Raw genomic sequence first — 10236 nt, 5'->3', positions numbered from 1 at the left:
CATTCACTTAAGACAAAAACGGCTGTGTTTATGATGATATACTGATGCAGTTTTCTGCATACTGGTGGACAAATATGTAAAGTAGTCAGTTCTTGCCGGGAACAACCTTTTCTACAGTAGAAATGCACAGAACGTTTCGAGAACACTGCTCTCTGTGTTCTTTCCGTTCCTGCAATTTAAATAGTTTTTAATAACATTAAAATGCGAACTCAGGAATCGTTAAGCAGAATCGAAATGCATGCATCTTATCGAATACCCGGTTTTTGGAAATTTGGAACCGGTTCTAAAATTTAACCAGTTTTCGATACCCAACACTACTCAGGGAACAAAAGAAAATTAATGCATTACCATTTAACAGGATCTATTAAGATGCATCCAACCATGCTATTAAATAAGATTCATTCATTTTTGACAGGACAGTAATATGCAGTGAAAATTCAAGTACCATATAACAACAGCTTAGATAGACTGTTATGGTGTCGATCTAGGATATTACTATTCTGTCTTACTGTCTACGGTGCATATGAATTATTGTTGTGAATATGAATTAGTCAATATACAGTAGGGCACTGTTTCTCAACCAGTGGGTTGCGGATCATTCTACAGGGGGTCCAGAGACTTTCTCTGTGTTCTCGGTGTTACACCCACCCAGCCAGTAAGTGCACTTCACAAAAGGTTAATTGAAACATTGACCTCAAACGAATCATATTTTCGAATGTCGCATGTTGAATCATTATTGCCAGAGCAAGGCTCTGATTATTGCCTTAACTTTCTAACGCTGTTTCTAAACTGTCCAATCACAATAACTTATCGCTGCCGCGAACGGCTCTTATTGGACAAGGTTATACTCTTTTTACGTAATGTTACACACACTAGCATCTGTTTACCCTGTTGCTTGGTAACGACGGCGCTGGAGATTGCAATGCATTGCTATGCCAGACCTACTATACTGTACGCAGCCACGGCCTGTTAGCTTGACAAGATACATCCGTTTTTTAAAAGAAATAAAGCAGAAGATTCAGAAACTCCTTCCACTTCAAAGGCAGCAAAATGTAAACAACGCAAGTACAACACAAACTATATTAAATATGGATTCACTGCGTTGAATGAAAAACCACAGTGTGTTGAGTGCGGTGAGGTCTTAGCAAAGAAGTCCTTGAAGCCATCCAAACTTGAACGTCACCTACAGACTAAACATCCAACATGTGTGGGTAAACCTGTGGATTACTTTGCACGAAAGCGGGACCTACTTAAAAGACAGCAAAGTAGTACTGTGTTGCTCACGACAGCTTCAAAAAGCATCCTGAAGGGAAGCTATCTGGAGTGTTGGAATAGGTGGAATGAGAGTTGTTATATTTTTTTTAATTTTGGTTTTTGTTGGGTGTAAAAGTTGTTAATTTCTTTTTCGAAATGCGCGAGCAGGTGCGCAAACTTCTGGAGGAGAAACGGTCTCCCCTGGCAAAGCATTACACGGAGGCTGAATTTCTTGTGAAACTGGCATACATGTCAGATATCTTTGACCAGATAAACCTATCCTTTCAGGGCAGAAACAATGGTGTTTTCATTTCTGAAGCATTCAAACGGAAGTTGGTATTGTGGGAGAAGAGAGTGCAGGAGAACATTTTTGACATGTTTCCTAACCTTACTAATGTTCTGCAGGAATTCCCTCACATCAGCACCGACGCACAGAGAATTGTCCGGGACCGACCAGATTAAGACAGAAATTCTCTGATTATTTTCCCAATGACAGAAGAGTTGGGAATGTGTGGATTCGGAATTTTTTCAGTAGACCCAAGTGATGTGGCTGTTGTACTCCCCATTAATTTGCAAACACAGTTAGTGGAACTTGCATCTGACGGCAGCCTGCAGCTTGCTTTTCGCAAGACAGACCTGAGCTCCTTCTGGATTCAAACCAGACAGGAATATCCAGAACTTGTAGATCGTGCAACATCTTACCATTTAACACTACCTATCTTTGCGAGTCGGCATTTTCAACAGTGCAGCGAAAACAAACAGGAATAGGCTAACAACAGCTAGTTTGTATGCAACACTACGAGTGGCCCTTTCCCCAATTCCACCGCGTCTGGATATCATCATTTCAGAGCGGCAGTCTCAAATGTCACATTAATGTGAGTAAAAATAAATAAATCAGTTTGCCTCATAGTCTGCCTAATTATTGAAAGTGTTTGTGTGTTTTCATGAAATTAATTATAATAAGCATATACGATATAGCTTAGGTCTAAAGAGGCATTTCAGTTATTTATTTATTTCCAGCCTTAGTGGGTCATATGACTGGCATACAAAAATAAGTTTTTGTAAAAAAAAAGTAACCCCCTTAAAATAACAACATTTTGTTGCTTTTCAGCCTGAAATGAAGGTGGACACAGTTTTTGTTTTATTCAGCTGTATTTACTTTGCAAACAAAATGTTTATTTTAAAGAGGGGTGATTCTTTTCTATACCCACTTTAAAATATTGTTGGGAGCAGCATTGTTGGACTAAGAGTGTACAGTTCAGCTCATAACTGTCATTTCAGAAGAATATCTTTCTCTTCAATTGTGTTGGCAATATATTCTAAACCTAACAAACTCCAAAATGCTGTAAAAATGTGAGCTGTAATGGTCAGTCACCACCACCTGAGGGCACCGCCACCCTTGAATCTCTCATGGATCATGCTTCCCTAAAAGGTGTCCATGTAGGGCAGAGTGGGGCAAGTTGTCACATCTTTCAATATCAATATGTACATTTGTTAAAGGCTTAAAAAAAAAAAAAAAAAAAAAAAACCCTGTTTAACGCTTTACCTTTTTGTGTCACTTTACAAAAATGTTCAGTTAGTTAAAATGCATTAAGTATCATTAACTAATGATAAACAACAATTTATCAATCTAGGGTTGAGGCTAAATTATGTTAGATTTGCATTATTTTTCATCCTTAATTGGTGTCCCTTCATAATATGCCAATTTGAATTTTTACTAACTAAAATGTTCAAAATGTATACGTAGCACTTGAACATGAACCTACATTCATTAATGCCCTACAAGTGTTGTTCATTGCTAGTTCATGTTACCAATGCATTAACTAATAATGCATAAGCAAAATATATTTAATTACACCATGCAAAACAGAGAATAAAATTGTGAGTACAAGACACAGTTCAACTATGCATCATACAGCTGACTTTGATCTTATGTCAGCATTTATTGTGTTCACTTATTTAACCAACATCTATGAATGATTTTAGAAATTTAGTTTGGGGGACATGCTTCATAAATAATTTCGTCATAATCTGTTGTTTGAATACAAAAAAGTGAATGCATATGTGTAGTTTGCATAATAACCCAAACTTTACAGCTACTAAAATATAACAATGTGACAACTTCCCCCACTCTCCTTTACTTACTTATCAGAACACATTCTCAGTTAATAATCATTAAAAAGTAATCACAAATCTCACAAATAAATGTCATATTTCACCCCAAAATCAAACGAAAGACAAAATATATTTTGCAAAGCAAAATTTATAAATTAACAGATTCATTTGTTTTGAAGATTTATTTAATTGTGAAGTTTTTTGGAAGAGAGTGTAAATTAAATATTAGAATGCTTCACATTTTGAATTGTACTTTATATTTGACTTTTTTTTTCTTCCATATAACAGCAATGAGAATGAAATTTAGAACATTGAGGTTTAGGATTTGATTTCTTTATGCAAAATTGTTAAGTAAGTAAGTACAACCCAGACATTTCTTTAAGGTTTCGTGACATTAACCCATGAACAGTGATAACCAACGGCAACTGGAATGAAATTAGGATTTTTTGAATTAATCAGTTTGTCCATTTACTCATTTTACTTTATTGGTTCTCACATATTATGACTGTGTGATGATTTTAGTTTCTTCAACGGTTAAATTCAGCATTCATGAAATGATATTTGTCCATTATTAAAACATTTTCCCTGTCAATTAAAACATTGTGCAAGTAAAATTCTAAATGAAAAAGCATTACCTTCATCCGTGCTTCAGAGGTGTTAGGTCTTCTCCTGCAGGGAGCACAATGTGTGTGTGTTTGGCACACAGTCGTTGAGTCGTGGTAAAAACACCAGGAGCAAGAGCGTGAGGGGAGGAAAAAGAAACATTTGCATAGCAGAGGTCAAAAATCTTGCCAATTTGCATACAGATAGATAGATAAGATTATAAAAATGAGGTAGGTAGATGGATAGATCCATAAAAAAATGGGTTGTTTAAATTTGTACATATGTAACTGTTTTTAATAATGAACATAAATTAACATATGCATCTTAACTCAACTCAAGATGCTGTCAATTGTGCATTTCTAAGAGTCCAGAAAAATAAATAAACAATTGTATAATTGTGCTCAAGATATGCACCATCAAAGTCAGGCACCACAAACCTGTTTCATGATTTGAAACACTATCACTCATTAGAACATGCAGAAAATAAGAAATACATTTTACGAAGATACTTATTTTGTTAAGGAAAAATGACTAGAAAAATTTAAAGAATTTAAAAAACGTTAAGTTTTTGTCATGTTATGACCTACAGAGTAGTTTTAAACCATAATCAACGATCTGGTTTCCACAACGTTCACTTATGAGCAAAAACCTGCCTTTAAACTTCAAAAATAAAGATTTGAAACTCATCGTGATAATTATCGATATAGCCCAGCCCTACCTGTATTCTCTGCTTCCATCATACAGCTGGCTTGAGCAAGGGAAATGACAAGCAACTCATCAAAGGAGCTAAAGCATCATGGGACGTCCAGTTGGACGCTTGTCAAAGTAAATCAAACAAACAGACACCCCCTCTATCCATTAATAGCCTGCTCAATGGTCACGATGCACAAAGGGTCAAGTCATTGACCTTTTGGTGAGCTGAGACGTCAAAGGGCTTAAACAGCTGAGAATGAACTGCTTCTGTCTCAGGGAAGAGTGTGGATAGGAATGTTCCACCTCGTCATAGCAAGAGACGGAGCTGGCAGCTGAAGGAAAAGAGACAGGATACTGAGGTTCTCAGATCTCAGGGCCTTAATGAGGCGCTCACGCTAACCGCTGAAACCACGAAAGTAACCTGCTGCAGACAATTTCACATTCGTCTCAGAACCTTGAGAAAACGTCTGCTTGACCCAACAATCTGAGATGCAAATCAGAAATGATCTCTGAACCTCCAAGTAAAGAGTGATGGATGGGTCCAACTAGCTAATAAGAAAAACAAACAGGCAGAATTAACTTATACATCCCTAAATATAAGAATACTAATATTTATTGAGTTTGTCTGCCACATTTTGATATCCACAATGCACAGTTTATGCAGGTTAAGAACATTTTCTTTTAGGGCTGCATGATTACCAAGAGAGTAATAGTGATGCTTTGCAAGCACCGCTAATTAAAATAAAAATTAAACTGTGATATGGCTTAATGTGATTATCAAATCGTAGAGGCTGCAATTTAATTAAACATATGTCATGTAAGCAGCTGATTATAGGCAGGTGTTTGTATTTGTATTAATATTGTCATTGTACAGTTGTAATGTAAAATTAAATAAATATAATTATATTATTATTTAAATAACTCATTTTTATTTTACACAGGGGTTAAAGCAAAAAAAAAAATCCTGAGCCTGAACTTTTTTCCGGGGGCGGGACGGGGAGCACATGCAAAGCATGCAATGACTGTGACAACTTTAACATTTGAAAGGATACTATGCCAAAGTTATTGCTTTCTTTATTCAAATTGATTTTCTTTTTCATGAATATATGGTCGACCTGAAGAATGACAGCTGTATCATACAAATTATGAAAATTATGAGCTATATTACTGCTTATCGACACTAGGGGTGTGACAATATACTTGATACTTGGTTCAACTAGAACGAGACTATTTTAATTGGATTAGATTAGATTCTACTTTATTGTCATTGCACATGTAAGGTACAAGGCAACGAAATGCAGTTAGCATCTAACCAGAAGTGCAATAAACAGTAAGAACAGGATATACAGTGTCTATAATATGTAACAAATGTACAATAAATATACAGGTAAGGCATTACTATTGACATAATTTACAGATTTTAAATACTATCAGCATGATATACAGATAGGTGTACTATGAACATACTATAAAGATGGATTATTTAATAAGTGTATGTACACTATAAGCCGAAACTATGAACATATGAACATTTACACTAGTGCAATGGACAGTAAAAAGTGCATAGAAAAATATTCCAGTATGCAAACGGATTATTAAGTATTCTGGATGAACAGACAGTAGTGCAAGTAATAACAAGTGAACTGTTTTGTTTGTTTGGAGTGAGGAGTCTGTGTGTTTGGTATGTGTGTGTGTGTGTGTGTGTGTGGGGGGGGGGTCAGTAAAGCGCCTCCCGGAGGGCAGGAGGTTAAACAGTCTATGGTCAGGGTGAGAGGAGTCCTTAAGAATGCTGCGAGCTCGACGTAGACAGCGTTTCCTCTGGATGCCCTCAATAGCAGGAAGTGGTGTCCCTGTGATGCGTTGGGCGGTTTTCACCACCCTCTGCAGTGCCTTGCGGTCAGCAACTGAGCAGATCCCATACCAGACTGTGATACAACTGGTCAGGATGCTCTCGATCGCACACCGCTAGAAGTTCACCAGGATGGCTAAAGACAGTTGGTTCTTCTTCGGTGTCCTGAGGAAGAAGAGGCGCTGGTGAGCCTTCTTGACCAGGCTGGAGGTGTTTGTGGTCCAGGACAGGTCCTCCGAGATGGTGCTCCCCAGGAACTTGAAGCTGGAGACACGCTCAACAACCATCCCGTTCATGTGGATGGGGTCATAAATATTTGTCTTTTAATTACAAAAAGTAAAATAATGCAGTTGTATTTAGAAATATTTGAACTAATCTAGGGCTGTAACTAATGACTATTTTGGTAATCAAGTAATTTACTGATTATTTTGACAACTGAGTAATCTGATATTTTTTAGTAACACAAACAGACCTAAGTGAAAACCAGGCTTTAGTATGACTTTATATATAAACTAACGATGAGGCAATAATAATTGGTTCAAATAAAATATCAAAACCAAGAAATTACATGATTGTATTGAACAACACTGTAAAAATACATAATGTAATATGCCTATAAATAATACGAACTAACCAACTTAAGTCCATTATACCTGCAGAGGGCGCCAACGGCCTGGTGACGATTCCCTTTACAGCGAGATTAAATGATGTTTAAATCCATTCAATTTTAATATTTGGCCACATGCAGAAACTTTTATTTTGAAATCGCGATGTACAATAAATTCCATATTTAGACACAGGTTGGGGAATTCTCCTGTGTTGGCAAATGTTTATAAACGATTTAATCTAGTGAGATAATGCACACTGTTTTTCCAGATGAATGTTAATTCAAATTCACAGCATATACAGAGGAACAGTTTAGCCCCTTTCACACATACAGTCTTTACTGGTAAAATACCGGTAAGTTACCATTAGGAGATCATGTGTGAACAGGACCTTTTCAAAAATCCCAGTAAATTTGTTCTGGCAATCACATCGTACTTATGGAGATGACGTGATTACTCTGAGCTGTTTTCAAAGCTCCGCTGATTTATAACTAGCTTTTCTATGTAAATATGCGCTAGATGGACATATTTGACCATTGCTCCTCACAGCTTTTTGTCGCGCTTCTCCATTCATCAGGGCTGCGACTCTGCAATTGGATACTATAGCCCGACGCTATATTATTCCAACGCTGGAACTTTACCCAGGAACTAGGGACTTTGGGCTGGTACTCGGTGTGTTTCCACCGCAGGAACCAGGATCTAAATAAAGTTCCGGGTAGAAAAATGCCCTTCAGAAAGTCCCTGCTCGTGAGAACTTTCGGGGGCGTGACTTGGGCGCTAAACATGAGGCCGGTTGAGTTCACGAAGCATTGTGATTTCAACCACCACTTATTCGGATCATTTTCAAAATATTACTGTTATTATGTCATGAAATGTAATTTTAAAAGTATTTCAGGCGAGAATGTAGTTGTTTAAAATTCAAATCTGTGGTTTATTTATAAAGACAGCGCCTATTTAAAAATGTGTTTCGCCGATTTCGGAGACGATCAGCTCCACACGATCAGCGGGAGCTCAGTGTTCATGTATCCGCCGAGAGCAGTCTCAACTCGGCTAGTCCTTCTGACATTTTCCGCTGGCTCTGATGTCTCTTTAGTGGTTAAACATAAAATATAATTTCTTTTGGGTAAATCTAACAGGTAATCTTTCGTCTGTATTCAGTTTATCTATATGTTAAAATGAAAATAAAAAGAGGCAATTTATATAATATTTCGTTTCATTGTAATGGCTGTATATATACACATTTCCCTGAACTTAATAAAATTTATGAGTTTGTGTTATTTTTTGTTTTATTTCATTTTATTGTAAATATACAATGAGGAAAATTGCAGTAGCCAAGGCGAGCTGACTGACGTTATCAAGTAACTTACGCTGCTGTTTGCAGAATTACCGGACTTGCGTCGTCCCGTCCTCAGGAGATCACACTCCTAAGTCCGAAACTACCGGGGATGCAAGTCTGAAATTTGCGTACTTTGTATTGAGAAATGTGCGCAGACCTCCGTCACCAGACTATTTGCCTAATCTTCACAGAACTTTAGACTGCGGTGGAAATGCAGAAAACAACAGGTCTGGGGGCAAAATAGTTCCTTCCTGGTACAATTGTTCCGGGTAATTTCAGTTGAAACGCAGCATATTATGCGCGTCTCCTGTTTATAAGAGCAAAAGATTATGATTGGCTAGTAATGTTAGTTTGGTTGATAGTGAAAGCTGATCCTCTCATACCACTGGTAGACGAATTTATGGACTTGAAAGTAATATTAATCAACAAGATTTTTTATTATTTTTTTTAATTTCTGATTATTTTTTTCCGCAGACAACCGCTGCATGCCAGAAATCCGACACGGTGCTGGAGAACTTTAAGCCCTGTTGACAATTAAATATTACATATTTACAATAGTAATATTACAACATGTCATTTCATTTTTATTTAGTAATTTTTATAATTTTAGTTAGTAATGTTAACAATTTTTTTATCAAATATTTTCCCCTCAAATCATGCACTTTTTTAATATGTATATATAGTATAAGTTCTTCATCTTTTTATACGCTTTATTTTTATTTTTTTAAAAATCTAAATTGCAAATGAGAGAACACTGAAACTCTTCCATCTATAGTGGGTTTGCAAGTCACAATCAGATACCTGAGGATACTAAAATTAAAAAATAGTGTGAACAATGCTGTGACCTTCAAAGCCAAGACTGACAACTGGATCCAGTGAACACCAAAGTAGGGTGCTATGAATGTGATATTCAAGGTCCATGACAACTGACTTAAATAACAGAATTGAATATAATTCGTAAGCATGCATGTTCCAACAACAATACTTTGATAATGATGTTGGTAAAAGGATCACGTGTTCATCCTAATCCTTATGTTAAAAGATCCCACGGTTCCTAATAAAAGATGCGCTACTTGCAACAATTCACACCACAGCATTTGCAGCACAAAGAGCAGCTGCTGGAGCCTCTCACACTACAGAGGCCCCCATCTACAGCTGTCTCAGACCCTCAGCAGTGACTGTAAAGAAGCTGAGAAAAATGCAGTACGGTTATCTTTGTCCTCAAGGATAGAGGAAAAACAATAGGACGTCAACAAGTGCAAGAGCCTGAGGTCCAGTGGCACAAGCTATGACAATGGAGCAGTAGGCCTATGCTGACCAGCTGTTGGATTTCCATCACTTCCATCTATAGACACACTTCAATTATTTTCTCTCCACTTAGCTAATATGACTGTCTCAAACAATGACATATTGGAACGTCTACAATTTGTGCAAAAGAACAACATGATATCTCACAAAAACGGTGATTAGTCCTGAGCTGACAGTGTTACTTTAGATAAATGGAATTGATTAACAGCTTAAATAGGCTAATTAATTCTTTAAGTAGTCACTGGTGTCCTCTTGAACAAATTTTAAAAATCTCTGCTAGTGCATTAAGCTTTAATATTAATTGGATGCATCATGTTAGCTCTTTGCAAGGCATATCTTTAAGAGAGAAAAAAATAACAATGGAGAGGCTGAGCAAGACAATGACAATTCTCGTAACATACCATGACAGGTTCACATTGCTCAGATGTCAAGAGGTGTCCTGCTGTATGAGGAAGGGATCCAAAATAGACTAC

This window comes from Cyprinus carpio, chromosome A24 (genome assembly GCF_018340385.1).
Source record: "Cyprinus carpio isolate SPL01 chromosome A24, ASM1834038v1, whole genome shotgun sequence".
NCBI lineage: Eukaryota > Metazoa > Chordata > Actinopteri > Cypriniformes > Cyprinidae > Cyprinus > Cyprinus carpio.
Note: the sequence above shows the minus strand (reverse complement) of the source record.